Here is an 18,737-nt window from a genome sequence, read left to right on the forward strand (position 1 = left end):
TTTGCTCTACTACCCTTTTAATCTAGCCTCAATGATTCCCTATCTCATTTCCCATAGTATCTATTCTAAATCTTTTCTTCTTTCCCCTGAAATCTTATCTCCACTACCCACGTTTAGAACAGATGACCTAAGCTATTTCCCTTAAGCAGAGGCTAGCTGCCTTTCATTTCCTCAGTTCCCTTCTTTCATGAGTCAGAACTCAGTGTTACTTGCTCTTCCTCTTCCCTTGGGTCACAAAAGAATCCTTATTCTTACCTATGCCAGTTCCTCATAGGCCTGTGCCTTTAATGTCATTCTTGTTTCTTCTCAATCCCCCTTGCACACTTCTTCAATCTGTGCTTTCCTATTGACTCCTCTTTATAAACATGCTCAGATCTCCCAAATTCTGAAGATACTTTGCCTGGGTCATTCCAGCTTTCATCCCAAATTTCTTAAAAAGTTGTCTATGCGTGAAACAAGTCTCCTCAGCTATCTGTAATCTGACTTCTGCCCTCACTCCTCTAAGATCACCAATGACCCACGCACCAAATCCAATGGACTTCTATTCCTCATACTCTTGTCACAGCTGACCTATATCTATGGGTTTATTGACCTTCCGTGGCTTGTGAGACACAGTGCTGTTGGTTCTCCAACAATCTCAAAAACCCCTTCTTTGTCTCTGCTCCTGCTGGCCCTAGGAGTGTTTTCCAAGGATGTGTCTGTCCCTCCTGTCTCCCCAATCTCATACACTCCCACAGCACATTCATAGAAGAGTTTTATGTATTGGCCTGACATCTGTTCTGATGTCCACCGCCATTACTAGCTGCCTTCATGAATCTCGAGACACCTGGGCATCTTGCCTTATCTCAGACTTGACATGGCCACAACTTTCCCTCAGAATCCTGTTTTGCTACCGTCTGTGATGTCATCGACCCAGATTTCCTTCCTTTGAGGTCTTTCCAGTCTTTTTTCTTCCTCCCTTTTCATCCAATCAATAATCGAAGTTTGTAGGTTAGCTCTCCCTTTCCCCTGGATGAGTGGGTTGCTTGACTCCCAACAATCTCGAGTGCTCCTCTCTGTAGGGGAAGACCTTCCCTCAATATCAAGGAAGTTCTTAGGCTATGTTGTTCTTTTGGCAATTTTCTTGCTTTTCATTCCATACAAATTTCCCCCTTTTTTTTTTTGGCAGGGTAATTGGGGTAAAGTGACTTGCCCAAGGTCACACAGCTAGTATATGTGTCAAGTGTCTGAGGCTGGATTTGAACTCAGGTCCCCCTGACTCCAGGGCTGGTGCTCTACTCACTGTGCCACCTAGCTGCCCCCATACAAATCTTCCCATATTTCTCTTAAAAGTTTCTGTTGGTGATCTCTTGTAGTTCAATAGTACACCATTATTCATACACCATAATTTGGCCATTCTTCAATTGTTGGGAACATTTGGTATCCCACTTCATTATGATTTGATCAAAGGGCAAGGAAAGTAGAATTAGGGTGCAGGGGATATTTCTGAAAGATAATGCCAGTGCCATTTGGAATCCCCCAAAGATTCAGCAGAAGGTACTAGCTGGATAAAACAGCAGGCACCCTGCCCAGGTGCCCCTGGGTTAGGGAGAAAACCAGAAGAATTTATCCTGAGCTTGCCTAGAGTTAAAAAATAGAGGTATTTTGGAGTGATATGGGTAAAACCAGGTAAGAAGTTTGAACTATTCACTGGGCAATAAGCAGCCACTGAAGATTTTTGAGTAGAAGAGGGACCAGATTTATGCAGTATTCTACCAGCAAGAAGGATAAATTGGGGTGGATAGAGAGGAGATGGGAAGACCTGTTAGGAGGCTATCCCTCAGGTACCTGGACTGATGAAGTCCAGTCCTAGAGAGGCCACAGAGTAAGAGAGCAGTATCACAAATGGGATAGATATTTCTGGACTGGGATTGACAGGATTTGGTAACTGGTCAAAAATTATTAAGGAAACAGAAACCAAAGGAAACCTCAAAGTTGTGGAAATGGCTTGAGTGGCAGTAATGTTAAATGTCTGAAAAGGTAGGCTGGAACTAGACTGAGAACTTTAAATGTCAAGCCAAGGAATTTATAGTTTGTCCTAGAGCCAATAGGGAGCCACTGAAGATTTTTGAATCAGGGAACAACATTCAAACCTGTGCTTTGGGAAGATTATTTTGACAGCTACTTAGAGGCTGGGTTGGAGGGAGGAGAGATTTGAAACAGGGAGACTGAATCAGGCTATTTTAATAATCTGGGTGAAGTGCTGATTTGTTGTTTAGTCATTTTTGGGCATGTCTGACCCTTCATGTCCCCATTTAGGGTTTTATTGGCAAGGATACAGGAATAGTTTGCCCTATCCTTCACCAGCTCAGTTTAGAAATGAGGAAACTTGGGGCAAACAGGGTTAAGTCACTTGCCCATGTCACAGCTAGTAAGTGTCTAAGGCTGGGTTTGAATTCACAAAGATGAGTCTTCCTGACTCCAGGTCTGGCATCCCATCCACTGTGTCACCAAGCTGCCAGGTGAAGGTAGTGAAGGCCTTCATTATTTTGGTTATGACACGAGTGGGGAGAAGAGTATGTATATGAAAGAGGTTTGAAACTAGAAACATCAAGATTTGGCAACTAGGTATGGACTTAAAAAGAGAGTGAATAATTGATAAAGGATTGATGACACCCTCAACAGAAATAGCTAAGTTTGGGAGAATGGGTTGAGTAGGGAAGACAGTTGGCCATCATGTTGAATTTGAGATCCTAATGGGGCATCCAGGTGGAGATCTGTAGGTAGTTAGGCTCAGGAGAGCAAGAAGGGCTGAAGCCAAAGATTTTGAAGATATCTTCCCAGAGATGATAGTTGAATCTATGGGAGTTGATAAGCTCACCCAAAGAGAGGAAGCAGAATAAATCACTTGGCTGAATTCAACTTTTTAAGCAAATGGATGCAAAGGATATACAGATATAGCCGTTATTGTTTAAGAACCCAAAGGGAACTAGGGACAAAAAAAGGAGAGTAGGCTGCATCCTGCAGTACTTAAGCAAGAAAGCAAATTAGAAAATGCCTTATGGAAAAGAGAAGCTGCATATGGTAATTGGTAGTTTACCTCTGATGACCCAGTGGCAAAATGTTATGATTCATACAAGACATTTTGCAAACAGCATTAGCCTGTGCACCTAAAATCCTAATCACTATGGGTTATGTGTTTACATATGAAAGCTGCTAAAGGCCAGAAAAGTGTACTAATTTGCAAGAGAGACTTAAACAGTAAGAAAAGGAAAAAGGATTAACAACACAATCGCAATGCATAGAATATGGTTTAGAGGCAGAGAAATATAAGGTTAAAGGAAGTTGAATTACTAAATGAACACAGGGAGAAAAATACATTAAATTGGAACATAGTCTGAGTTGCAAGACATTTGCAAATTTGGAAATTCCAAAAGGTCAGCGTTGGTAGGGGTTTGGGGGAGCATAGTTGGTGAAGAATTAATAAGGATCTTTTAATCCACAGGAACTTTAGCTTAGCACAGTGTAAATGTGAAGCTCAATTTAAAGGAATATAGAAAGACATTTTGAAAGCAGAAAAAAAGAAAAATCTTAATAAACATAATCCATAAGTAAAATGAGCTGGAGAAGGAAATGGCAAACTGTTCCAGTATCTTTGCCAAGAAAACCCCAAATGGGGTCAAGAAGAGTTGGACACAACTGGAAAATGACTGCACAACAACATAAGTAGAAACCTTAAAAGTGTAATTAGGTATACAACAGGCATCTTTATATAGGATTATATCATCTTATGTATGGTTTATATATATACATATATATGTCAATCTTGAGAATAGTACAGCTATTATGACAATTGGAAGGGATGCACATAGACTGTGAATGTCTGTATAAAATAATTGACATAAGGATAAAAAACATAATTAAAAGATGTAAAGGGAGGGCTATGAGAGAAGAGGTAAGGAGGTAATAGAAAAGGGTAAATTACACCAAATGAAGAGGCACAAAAACACATTTTAGTAGAGGGAAAGAAGGGAGGGAGAAGAGCAGCATTTGAGCTTTACTGTCATCTGATCTGGTTCAAGAAGGGAATAACATACGCTAATAAGCATAGAAATCTAACTTGTCCTACAGGAAGTAGGAGGGGAAAGGGGGAAAAAAGGGAGGGGGGTGGTCAGAAGGGAGGGGAGAAGTAGCAAGTGGGAAATGGTAAGATAAGGGAGGGGAATAAAGAGGGAGGGTAAACTGAGGAAAGCGGCGGTCAAAAGCAAAACTTTGTTGAGGAGTAGAAGGGGAAAGGGAGAAATAAAAGCATAAACGGGGAAATAGGATGGAGAAAAAGACACAGATAGAAATCATAACTGTGAATGTGAATGGGATGAACTCTCCCATAAAATGGAAGCAGATAGCAGAATGGATTAAAAACCATAATCCTACAATATGCTGTTTACAAGAAACACATTTGAAACAGGGGGATATACACAGGGTAAAGGTAAAAGGCTGGAGTAAAATATATTGCGCCTCAGCTAAAGTAAAAAAAGCAGGTATAGCAATCCTAATCTCAGACAAAGCAAAAGTAAAGATAGATTTAATTAAAAGAGATAAGGAAGGACCTTACATCCTGCTAAAAGGCACCATAAACAATGAAGCAATATCATTGTTTAACATATACACACCAAATGGTATGGCATACGAATTCTTAGAGGAGAGGTTAAGGGAGTTACAGGAAGAAATAGACAGCAAAGCTATAATATTGGGAGACCTCAACCTCCCCCTTTCTGAACTGATAAATCTAACCTCAAAATAAATAAGAATAAAGTTAAGGAGGTGAACAGAATTTTAGAAAAGGCAGATATGATAGACCTCTGGAGAAAACTGAATGGGGATAAAAAGGAATATACTTTCTTCCCAGCAGTACATGGCACATACTCAAAAATTGACCATGTACTAGGGCATAAAAACCTCATAATCCAGTGCAGAAGGGCAGAAGTAGTGAAAGCATACTTTTCAGATCATGATGCAATAAAAATTATTTGCAACAAAGAACCATGGAAAAATAAGCTAAAAATTAATTGGAAACTAAATAATCTAATTCTAAAGAATGAGTGGGCCAAAGAACAAATCAGAGAAACAATTAATAACTTCAAGAGAATGACAACAGTGAGACAACATACCAAAACTTATGGGATACAGCAGAACAGTTCTTTGGGGAAGTTTTATATCTCTAAATGCTTACATGAATAAAATAGGGAAAAAGGAGATCAATGATTTGGACATACAACTGAAAAAGCTAGAAAAAAAGCAAACTGAAAATCCCCAATTAAATACCAAATTAGAAATACTGAAAATCAAAGGAGAGATTAATAAAATTGAAGCCAAGAAACCTATTGAATTAATAAATAAAACAAAGAGCTGTTTTTATGAAAAAACCAATAAAATTGATAAACGTTTGGTCAATTTGATTAAAAAAAAAGAAAGAAGAAAATCAAATTACCAGTATCAAAAATGAAAAGGGTGACTTCACCTCTAATGAAGAGGAAATCAAAACAATAATTAGGAATTATTTTGCCCAATTGTATGCCCATAAATTTGACAACTTTAGAGATATGGATGAATATCTACAAAAACATAAATTGCCCAGGTTAACAGAAAAGGAAGTAAAATTTCTAAATAACCCCATCTCGGAAAAAGAAATTGAGCAAGCCATCAATGAATTCCTTAGGAAAAAATCTCCAGGGCCAGATGGTTTTACAAGTGAATTCTATCAAACATTTAAATAACAATTAAGTCCTATACTTTGTAGACTCTTTGGGAAAATAGGTGAAGAAGGAGTCCTACCAAATTCTTTTTATGACACAAATATGGTACTAATACCCAGTCAAAACAGAGAAAAAATTATAGCCCAATTTCTCTAATGAATATTGATGCAAAAATTTTAAATAAAATATTAGCAAAAAGATTGCAGCAACTTATCGCCAGAATACTACACTATGACCAGGTAGGATTTATTCCAGGAATGTAACTCTGGTTCTGTATTAGGAAAACTATTAGCATAATTGACCACATCAACAACAAAACTAGCAGAAACCATATGATCATCTCAATAGATGCAGAAAAAGCCTTTGACAAAATACAACACCCATTCCTATTAAAAACACTAGAAAGCATAGGAATAAATGGAGCCTTCCTTAAAATTATAAATAGCATCTACCTAAAACCATCAACAAGCATTATTTGTAATGGGGATAAGCTAGATGCATTCCCAATAAGAATAGGGGTGAAACAAGGATGTCCATTATCACCCCTACTATTCAATTTGGTACTAGAAATGTTAGCTGTAGCAATAAGAGAAGAAAAAGAAATTGAAGGAATTAGAATAGGCAAAGAAGAAGCTAAATTATCACTTTTTGCAGATGATATGATGATTTACTTAGAGAATCCTAGAGAATCAAGTAAAAAACTACTTGAAATAATAGACAACTTTAGCAAAGTTGCAGGATATAAAATAAACCCACATAAATCCTCAGCATTCCTTTACATTACTAACAAAGCCCAACAGCAAGAGATAGAAAGAGAAATTCCATTCAAAGTTACTGTAGACACTATAAAATATTTGGGAGTCTATCTACCAAGACAAACCCAAGGCCTATATGAACATAATTATGAAACACTTTTCACGCGAATAAAGTTAGACCTAAATAAATGGAAAAATATCAGTTGCTTATGGGTAGGCCAAGCTAATATAATAAAAATGACAATTTTACCTAAATTAATCTATCTATTCAGTGCCATACCAATTGAACTACCAAAAAATTATTTTACAGAGCTGGATAAAATAATAACAAAATTCATCTGGAAGAACAAGAGGTCTAGAATATCTAGGGTATTAATGAAAAGAAATGCTAGAGAAGGTGGCCTAGCCATACCAGATATTAAACTGTACTATAGAGCAGCAGTCATCAAAACTACCTGGTACTGGCTAAGAAACAGAGTTGTGGATCAGTGGAATAGGATAGGTACACAAGAGGGAGAAGTCAACGACTATAGCAATCTACTCTTTGATAAACCCAAAGAGGCCAGCTTCTGGGCTAAGAATTCACTATTTCACAAAAACTGCTGGGAAAATTAGAAAATGGTAGGGCAGAAACTGGGCATAGACCAATATCTTACACCATATACCAAAATAAAGTCAAAATGGGTTCATGATTTAGGAATAAAGGCTGATACTATAAGCAATTTGGGAGAGCAAGGAATAGTTTACCTATCAGATTTATGGAAAAGAAAAGAATTCATGACCCAACAAGAGATAGAGAGCATTACAAAACACAAAGTGGATAATTTTGATTATGTTAAATTGAAATGTTTTTGTACAAAAAAATCTAATGCAACAAAGATTAGGAGGGAAGCAGAAAATTGGGAGAAAATCTTTACAAGTAGTGTCACTGATAAAGGCCTCATTTCTAAAAAATACAGGGAACTGAGCCAAATATATAGGAATACAAGTCATTCCCCAATAGAGAAATGGTCAAAGGATATGAACAGACAGTTTTCAGAGGAAGAAATTAAAGATATCTATAGGCATATGAAAAAATGCTCAAAATCACTACTGATTCAAGAAATGCAAATCAAAACAACTCTTAGCTACCACATCTCTCCTATCAGATTGGCTGAAATAACAAAACAGGAAAATGATAAATGCTGGAGAGGATGTGGGAAAATTGGAACATTGTTACATTGCTGGTGGAGTTGTGAACTGATCCAGCCATTTTTGAGAGCGATTTGGAACTATGCCCAAAGGGCTATAAAAATATTCATACCCTTTGACCCAGCAATACCACTTCTAGGGTTGTATCCCAAAGAGATCACACAAGTGGGAAAAGGACCCATATGTACAAAAATATTTATAGTGGCTCTTTTTGTGGTAGCTAAGAATTGAAAATCAAAGGGATGCCCATCAATTGGGGAATGGCTGAGCAAGCTGTGGTATATGAAGGTAATGGAATACTATTGTGCTATAAGAAATGGGGATGATACAGACTTCATAACAACCTGGAAAAACCTACATGACATAATGCTGAGTGAGCGGAGCAGAGCCAGGAGAACATTACACAGCCACAGATATATGGACTCTGTGAGGACTAACCCTGACAGACTTTGCTCTTCTCAATAACACAAGGTGCAAAGACAACTCCAAAGGACTCACGATGGAGAATACTATCTACATCCAGAGAAAGAACTATGAAGTATGAATGCAGATTGAGGCACAATTCATGCTTGCCTTTCCCCCTCCCCTTTTTTTTTATCTTTTTTGTTTTTGTTTTTGGGTTGTTTTTTTTTTTTTGGTTATGTTTCTTCTTTCTCATGATTCATTCCATTGGTCATAATTCTTCTCCACAACTTGACTAGTGTGTAAATTAATTCAATGTGAAGTTATATGTGGAAGTTATATGGGATTCCATGTCATCTTGGGGAGGAAGGGGGAGAGGGAGGGAAGAAAATCTGGAACTCGAAATTATGTAGAACTGAGTGTTGTAAACTAAAACTAAAAATAATAATAATAATAAAAGTATAATTAGGTATACAACAGGTATTAGCTAGTCGAGATCCCAAATCAGTGGCTTAGGTGGAGAATTTTGAATTCTCTATCAACAGGTAGAACAATTATGGCTCTTCATTTATAGAGAGATCAATGTAAGGTCCTCATTATTGTACCAGTTATAGGTAGAGATGTGTTGGTAAAAGTTTGACTGCTGCCTCTCTGGAAAAACCCGTTGTCATGACACATTTTTAAATTTAATCAGCATCATTAACATTTTCTCCGTTTCTCAGCTCTAGACAATCAATAAGACAGTGAATCAGCAAACCCTGATTTGTAGTAGTCCTGTTGGCTATAGGAACCTCCAGCGAATCAGGGCCTTCATCTGATAAGTGGTAGGAAAAATAATCCAGATGACCGAAACATCTTTATAAACTTTGAACCAAAAAATGAATTGAAAACAGAAATGCCGCCATATAATAATGGATATTTAGTCCTTGGTTCCCTAGAAAACGGGGTATTGGATTTTAAAGCTTCAGTCAATGTGAGTAAAAGGCAATATAGATTTTCTAATTTTTACCTCTAGATATGAGCTTATCTATTTAAACAACTTCCTCTGCAAAGAATGTCCCCATAGAAAGGATGGTAATTCAATACCAGTCTATTGCATTGATTTAATCTTAAATTTTAATGACTTTTTCTTTTTCAGTTTTCATGTCATCTTTAAGAATATAGAGTAAAACATCAACACAGTTCACAAGAACTAGGAATACTTGGATGTAATCAGAATGCCTTGTCTATGCTGTATTAAAGTGATGAATTTGGTGATTTGTCTCATTGAAATCTGAATTCTACTCATTGAAACCTAATATTTGTCAGTATTCTGGTACATATGTGATCTGGGCTGGATATCTGCTACAATTGATGTTAATGCAAAAAATGTTTGCATCCTGCTTTAATCATAAGCATTGGGATTTGCTGTGCAAGGTAAAATCTCTTGGAACTTTTAATTTGATTGATTTATTGTCTATGATCTCACTTTGAACCTGGTAAATGCATTTATGCTGACAAACCAATAATCCATGAAAAGTAAATGTAACAGGTGCCAGCTGGAAGTACTATCCATATTTAAGTCAGTTTCAGGTGGATGGTTAGGAAGTTGATGGTGCCAGTCCTGTGACTGCAGTGATCTAGCTCCTTTACCACTCTGTTTCTCCCCTGTAAGTAGGAAAGGCTCCTAGCCATCAGGCCACAGACTCAGTTATTATCCCTCCTAAATAATTCAAAGCAATGATGCATATATTGACTGTACCAAAAAGATCTCTCACCTTTACCCAGGATCAAACATATTGGATGGAGTTTTGTCCCAGCTAGCCTATGAAGGCTGTATTAGCCAAGGCTTGCTGTATTTTTCCCAACAAAGTCTCTCTTACATAGATCTAGAATGAAGAAGTACCCGAAGCGTGGTGGGAACAGTAAGGATTTAGGCTGGAGCAGGAAAACAGGGCTGAAAGAGAGAAAACAAAACCAAAGAGACAAACAAAGCTATAGAGGCAGTATGCGAACTTTTGTCCACGAATTGACTTGGAGGTCTTATGTATTGATTCCATGAACCCCTTTGTTCTGTCTTCCCCTTAGAGCCTAAGGATGGTCTTGGCTAATCCTACACCTAGACCAAAGTCACATGAACACTATTGACAACTGCCTGAGCTACCTTTGAGCTGAATGTTACATCCATAATATGGGGATGAAAGCCATCATAGGGAGGGAGATTTTTTTTTTTGTTCCTTTGACATGGCAAGACTCCCACCATTCAGCATGTTGCACCTCTCACCTGTGGCTTCAAGAAAGTGTAGCATTTGTGTGGCCACACCCCAGGAAAACCAGACTAAACCAGGTAGAGGATGATCGTTAGGTCTCAATCCAATTGGTGAGCAAGGGGGACGTCTAGCCCAAGTATGTGAAGATGTCCCCCCGGGAATGGGCAGATGAGAACAATTTGTTCCAATAGCCATGAAGGTGGCTGAAGCAGGTGCTATGGAGGGCTTAGAGATTGGTCAGACATGGAAGATGCCAAGGTCATCCACTGCATCCCAGGCTATAGCCCGTTGTCCTGACTTTTGTTTTGCCACTGGACTTTGATGCCTCAGGAAGAGAGAGTAAGGCTGATGACTGTGCAACTCTGCCTCACTTAAATCCAATTCACGTACAAGTCAAGACATCACCCTCATGATGTCATTGGTCCTTTTCAAAAACTAAGGATGAACAGCAACCTGTGGGGCAGGGGCAGAGAACAGCAAGAGATAACTGAATGCTGACATTGTACCGGCAACTATTTTTGAGTCTAATTTTTCATTCTAATTCAATAATCTTCCTTGAATCTTTGGTGATTTGAGTAAGGGTATGATGAGTACCACCATAGCCTATCGTGCCAAATTTGGAACCTGAAGCCCCTCAGGGGTAATACAAAAGGTCAGTCTGTAATTTTCAGACATAGACTAGCTGTGGCAACAATGTCCATCTTCCTCCTTTATTGCTAATTCCTCTGCCAACTGCAGGAGGTGCCCAAATGCCTTATGACAAGCCCAATGCATCCTTGAATCCATAGTATTGGGGTAGAGACTGAAAAAAGTGAAATCAAACCCAAATAACTTTCTTGTAAACATTCACAGTTTTCTGATTATGTACTAGAGTTTAAATGTTGCTTTGTGCTCAGGGAAGTTCATGTCCAGCATGGAGACCATTAGCAGAAAGCAGCATGCGAATTTTTGTCCATGAATTGGCTTGGAGGTCTTACAGATTCCATGAACCCCTTTGTCTCATCCTCCCCTTAGAGCCCAACGATGGTCTTAGCCAACCCTACTGTAACCTGCCTCATGAAGTTAGCTTATCAGTGAGGGTATATTGAATGGGCCCTTTCCCCACCTCAGGCCACATCTATAATCGTTTCCCTTCATAAGGACAAATCTCTTTTAAATAGTCCTAAAGGCCCTGGAAACCAAGAAAAATGCTTGAAGATTTTCTTGTAGCACCTAGGAGGACAGTTCAGTGATACATAGCCTGAAGTCCTGTAGACACATTTCTTCCTGTATCTTGATTGTGTAAACCATGTGTTGCAACAATTCGGCTAGCAGCTGTTGTGGGGGTGAAAGACCAACACAAGCCCAACAACAAGAACGCTGTCAGCACAGGGTCTTTTGATCTGCTTTACTAGGGAAAGTAACAGTTGCGGGGTTAACAATCTTATTTCCATCCAATATACAAATATCATTCACTTAGTTCAAGGTAAAAAGCCAGCACCCTGAACTTCAGAGCAAATACAAACAAATTGCAAACATACATTATGAACAGACCAAATACAATTCATAGTTACCAAGAAACCATCAACATCTGGGGGAGCCAGGAGGCTCTTAGAGCAGCTGCCCAGAGTCCCACGCCAACACTCCTCCAGGAGTAAGAGCCTCAAGCTCTGTTCTTTCCTTTATACAGTCTTTGGCCATCATCAACGGTCATCTGAGTGACTAGAACTTAAGCACATACTATTGGCTTTGGTCTTAGCAACTCCCCTTAGGGCCCTGGGGGCTTCACACTTACATCTGCTTAGCACCTAGTAATTAGGGCTTTGCACCTAATAAGACTCAATGAAAGACACTTAATTGGTTTAGCATTCTAAAACAGTAAAAATAAGTGCCAACTTAATTAATATTACACCATGGAATGGCACAGTTAGTAAGCAAAGTCAACTGAAGTACAGAAAAGATATTGATTTGTTCCAAATGTCCCTTCTATGATATGATGCTACTACATCATTTATAATGTGAAGAAGTCTATAAAGCTGAAGAGGATACTCCTGCCATGGCTGGCGTGCCTGGGGCCTTTGTAAATATAGAGGTTAATTTTATTCACATGTTGAAATTTTGTTCTTTTGAATATCTGTAGTTGTATATGTATTCTGGAGGGTGAATGTCTGTCCTTGTAAAAAGAGATTGTCATAATTAGTAAAAACAAAACAAAAGAAAACTCTGAAAAGAATTTATTCCTAGATTTAGGATTCCTCAAATTAAATATGACAGAAACACCCACTTTACAGGACAAATTACAAAGAAACTCTGCAAGGCCCAACATTTTCACTGTCCATATCACACTGAATCCTCAGGAGAAATAGAATAACCAAATGGCCCAATATTTCAGACATCCACACATATATACACACGTATACGCATATATGGGAGCCCATATTTGTGTATATATGCCAGAAATCTAATGTACAAAGATATATAATGCAATCATCATGTGCATGTATAAATACAAGCCATTAAAACACAAACACATGCATATATGTATCAATATATGTTTACATGTCTGGCACATACTTGTATATTTGGCATATATGCACATGCAAATACATGGATATGTGCCAGATGCTTAAACATTACCAAATGCTAGGTTTGCTCTCATGTTCCTCATAATTCACAAATTGTAATTCCAATCTTAAATGGGATGATATGTTGTGAAAGAAATTATTTTTCTATTACATTAATAACCAATTATTAAATTAGGATCCAGTCTTTTCCCCTTCTGTTTCTTCGTTGAGGCCCAGCTCCTGTGAAAAGTCAGCCTCTGAAGGACATGGCTAATTGAGATTAACCCTAACCATTGGGGAAACACATTCTTTGCTCTTGGGCTGGTGCCCATTCAACTAGGAAACATTACTTCTGTTAAGAGTGTGAACAGAATCTAGTCTATTTTCTTGCCCCAAGGAAATGATCCTGGGTTGTTGTACTCTCCCATTAGAATTTAGGGTAACCCAGCTCATGAAGAAGAAAACCTACCAGAGTAGTCCGGATAGAGATAGATTTCCCTGTCCAGATGGCTGGAGGTGGTTGAGTCTCATGATCAAGCCACATTCTCAGCAAGAGGAGCTGAAAACTTCTAGCCCACCTCCTCATTAAATGTCCACCAATCAGGTTTGATTTTTCAGTTGTCAAGGTAATTCCCTTTCGAGGATTGCTTTTTGAAATTTTTTGGACAGTTTTTTAATTTTATTTTACCAGAACAAAAATACAAAATAGAAAAAAGAAACAAAAACATATCATAAACTTAAATATTGAAACTTAAGTATAAAGAAAGAAAAAAAGCATGTCATGTGCATTGCAGAACATGGGGGAGGATTCAAAATATGTAACAATAAATTTTCATTTGAAGAAAGCCTGTATGATAAATAATACACCTTGTGTTGAGAATTGTCCATCTTTTCTTTGCTTCTTTGTGTTTTCTTTTGTTCTCTGCTATGCACTTTTTAACTTTGTTCTTTTTTTCCCCTCCCACCTCCCCCCAGAAGGCTACAATATAATTTAGATATGTTTCTCGATATATACATACACATACAGATATATACATACACACATATGTATATACATACATATATAGACATATACTTTCCCAAACATACTCTACTCCTGCTCTTCATTTTTTTATTTGTATGCATCTTTTGTTTCCTATCCCTCCTGCCTCCTCTACTTTACTTCCCCCCATTACATCACCTTCCTATTACTTGCCCACCCCCACTCTTCCACCAACCACCCTGCCCTCCTAATACTTGCCCTCCCCCATCCAAGGATCCCTTCTCTATCTTCCCATTCCCATTGATCTGAACTCCCTTTACCTATTCCCTCATTCTCCCCTCTAAAAATCCCTCCCTTGTCCTAATCCCTCCCTTGTCTTCTCCCCCTCACTATACCCCTACCATTTTATTTCTTCTAAGTTTAGAAGACTTTTATACTCTTCTAAATATATATGTTTTGTCCCCTCTCAAACCCATTCCCGATGAAAGTAGGTTACCAGAACTACCAGCCCTCCTCCCCATCTAAATCCTCTGTATCCTTTCTTCTTCTTGCACCTCTTTTGTATAAAATAGTTACTGTTTTTAGCTGTTTCTAAATGGTTTTACTTTTTAGATTCATATCATAGTCAGGTTTATCCCCCTCTTTCTTATGAGCTCAACAATTATTAATAAGAACGTTAGACATACATTTTACATTTTATGTTATATAAAAGGTAAGCAGTCTGTTCTCATGAATCCGTTATAGTCAGTCTTTGGTATGTACCTTATGTTTCTCTTGGTTCTTTTATGTTGAATCTTCTATTAAGTTGGGGATTCTTTAACAAAGTCTTGAAAGTCTGAGAGTTTGTCAAATGTCCTTTTTTTTCATTCAAAATAATACTGAAATTTGAAGGGTATGATATTTTTGGCTGGAACCCCAGGTCTTTTGCTCTTTGATATATTGCGTTCCAAGAGTTTTTTGAAATTTTAAGGACCTCCATGTCTTTTGTCTTTGGTTGCCAAGAGAAACCACTGACCATCAATTTATCGATTATTAGCTAGCCTAATTAACAAATTGATTATTAATTACCCAGAAACTCTGTTTCTCAGGTTTTTCATTCATGGCAGTTGCTGACTCAACACGGAGGGACAATATTACTCAAGGTACTTACTGGTCAGGAGACAAATGCCCCCTGTCAATAATAGTACAGATCTTCCTGGCCACAAGTGAACAGCTCCAACATATACTTTATTTAGGTAGCTGTTACCACTTAGCCTACTGGGGTATGCTAATAAGGATTCTGGGAGTATTGCTTACTTATGGTACTTGCAATAGTAATAACTCCACTAAAAATTATAAACAAAATGCCATCTTAAATAATATAAGTCAATTCTTTGGCTCTTAATGTACTTTAAACTGCAAGAGATTAGCCAGTGGGATTTAGGAGTTTGATTTGCTTCTGTGGTGGAGAACTTTGATTCACACATAGAGTCTTAATACAGATTATTGCACTTGGAATTTTTGAGTTAGTAACAATTATATTATGCTCTTTGAATTTTACTATGAACATTCATCAACATGATTTAACTGAGAATAAAGGATATGTAACCTGAAAATTTTGAAAATAGAGCATATGGTGGAAAATAGAGAATCTGAAATTTGGGGCAAGATTGTGCTAGATGGACACAAAAGTGGGAAGTCAGTTGACTAGACCTCAAACCTCACCAGGTACAGTATGCAGGCTAAGTTGGGAGGGGATTAGTTCTCTCTTCCAAGAAATAAAACCACTTGTTTTAGAAGTAGTAACAAAGCCTACAGTAATATGTTTCCACATTTGCAAGGCCTCACAGTTCAGGGTTCTTGAGAGAATGTACTCTGTCTTGTTCTGTAAATATACAAAAGGTCTTTGAGATAAGTTGTTAAATTTTGTTATGCAACATTGATCATTGCCACACACTCACACACACACACACACACACATACACACTCACACATCAAACCAAAATAACTGCCTCAAGTAAATGTGATAGTATAATGGACTGGCCAAAGCCCAGGCCTGATGAGCATGTGCAGAGTGCTGCTGATGCAGTTTCCCCATGTGGGAGACACAGGGAAACCTATCTCCTAGAGAATTGTAATAATATGTAATGGAAATACCTAGGAGGTTGTGATCAGAGATGAGAATTTCACAATTCTGGGTTGTGGAAGTAGAAAAGTTATGATTGATCAATGGTATGAATATCCCTGTGTGTCTGAGGTGGATTGAAGGTCTAGGTCATGGTGATTGAGAAACTGGGAAAACATTGTGTTTGAAGGGATGCGTCACCAAGAATAAGGGTAGTGGTTGGGGCTCCACTCCACTTCAGAGGAGGATATTGAAGCAAAGAAACCCTTTTCTACCCCAAAGAGTAGTGTCAAATGGTCACCTCCCCCAAAAGAATTCACAGAAGAACTTAAAAAAGACTATAAAAATCAAATTGAGAGATGGAGGAAAAAAAAAAGAGCAATCCAAGAAAAACAAGAAGATTATGAAAAGAAAGTCAACCAATTAGAAAAGGAGATCCAGAATCCTAAGGAAGAAAATGACACCTTGAAAATTAGAACTGGGCAAGGTGAAGACAGTGAAGTTATAAGAGATCAAGAAATAATTAAACAAAATTTGAAGAATGAAAAAATAGAAGAGAAAGTGAAACATATTATAAGAAAAACAACTGATCTGGAGAACAGATCAAGAAGAGAAAACAAGAATAATTGGGCTACCTGAAAGTTATGATCAAAAGAGGAATCTTGATACAATAATACAAGAAATAATTAAATAAAATTGTCCTGAAGCATTAGAACAAGGGGGAAAAGTAGAAATAGAAAAAAAATCCATCAAACACCACTTGAAAGAGACCCTATGAGGAAAACTCATAGGAATATTATAGTTAAATTCAGAAACCCCTAGTTAAAGGATAAAATATTAAAAGCAACATGAAAAAAATCTCCTTAAATATGATGGTGCCACAATTAGGATTACATAAGACCTTGCAATGGAGACACTAAAGGACTGCAGGACTTGGAACACTGTATATCAAAGAGCAAAAGAACTGGGACTCCAGCGGAAAATATCATATTCAACAAAGTTAAGTATAATTCTGAATAAAAAAAAATGAACATTTGCTCAACTACCAGACTTTTAAATCTTTGTTAAAAAACAAAAACAAACAAACCCTGAACTTAAAAGAAGATTCATATAGAAGGGCCAATAGAAACATAAGGTATGTACTAAAGACTGATTACAAGGGATTCAATAAGGACCCTCTCAGACATATACACATTTTACGTATGTAACATATATAAAACGTATATATGTCTAAGATTGTCATTAGTAATTGGGTAGTTCATAAGAAAGATTGGGGTTGACCTGAGTATGATATGACTTTAAAAAGTAAAACCATTTAGGAACAGCTAAGAAGAATAATTATTTTATACAAATGAGGTGCAAGAAGAAGACTCGATACAGAGAAATTAGATAGGGGAGGAGGGCTTGTAGTTCTGGTAAGCAGCTTTCATCAGGAATGGGTTTAAGAGGGAACAATACATATGTATCTGGAAGAGTATAAATGTCTTCTAAATTCAAAAGAAAAAATGATAAGAGGAGGCAGGGGAGAGAACAAAGGAGGGATCTCTAGAGGGGAGGATGAGGGGAATAGGTAATAGGGAGCTACAGAAGGGTGTTTAGATTTATGGAAATGGTAGGATAGGTGAGGGATCCTTGGAGTGGGATAGGCTAAGGAACAGAAGGGCAAGATAGCAGGTAGAAGTAAAGTAGAGGAGTCAGGGGGGATAGGAAACAAGAGATGTGCACAAACATAAAAACAAAGATGAATTTGCTAGGGAAAGTGTATGTTTTTATATGCATGTATATAGGTATATGTGTACGTATATATCTATATTTATATACTTATATACCCACACTTAATTGTAGCCTGGGGTGGGAGGGGTGGAAGGGCAGAAAAAAGAACAAAGTAAAAAGTACACAGCAGAGAACAAAAGAAAACTTACAATGAAGCAGAGAAGAGGACAGTTCTCAACACCTGTGGTATTTATCATACAGGCTTTCTTGAAATTAAAATTTAGCATTATGTATTTTGAATTCTCTCATGTTCTGCCATGCACACGACGTGCTTTTTTAATTTTCTTACTTTGTATTTAAGTTCCAGTACTTAAATTTATCATATTTTTTTTCTTTTCTCTAATCTGTATTTGCATTCTGGTGTTGTGTTTGAGTCTAAAATAAAATAAAAAAAATAGAAATGGTATTTAGGGGTAAAGGAAGAGATTTATAATTAATTACATTAATTAATATTGGTGATGTAAGCATCTGCAGCTGGTATAGATGAACATTTAGATGCTGAAGAAGAGTAGAAAAGAAACTTTGTTTTAATATATATTGATAATAGATGTTTGTGAAGAAGTATAAATTTCAGGCAGGATTCGGACAGTTCTGGAGATAAAAACAATCTATGGTGTAAAATATGCAGACTCAAATCTCTTTGTGAACGATATGGAATGATGCCTCATTTGTGTAAGAACAGTTTAATATTATAAAGAGACAGTCCCGCTGTGACACCACATTTTCTTATCATACAAGGAAACAGGATGCCTTCATCAAGGAGAGTCATGCCAGATTAATCTTCCTTCCTTTTCTGATCTACTAGACTAGTAAACGATAGAAATGTTGCAGACATAGTTTACCTACCTTTGTTAGAATCTAACAAAGATTTTTATCAAGGACGTGAGGAAATTAAAATTATGCTGTATCATTTAATAATTGATTCCACTTTATAATCGACCTATTCCCCATTTTTGTCAAGCCCCATTTCTCAGTTACTGGCCATTCAATGAAAGCCAGAGTG

Source organism: Trichosurus vulpecula, chromosome 6, assembly GCF_011100635.1.
Source record: "Trichosurus vulpecula isolate mTriVul1 chromosome 6, mTriVul1.pri, whole genome shotgun sequence".
Lineage (NCBI taxonomy): Eukaryota > Metazoa > Chordata > Mammalia > Diprotodontia > Phalangeridae > Trichosurus > Trichosurus vulpecula.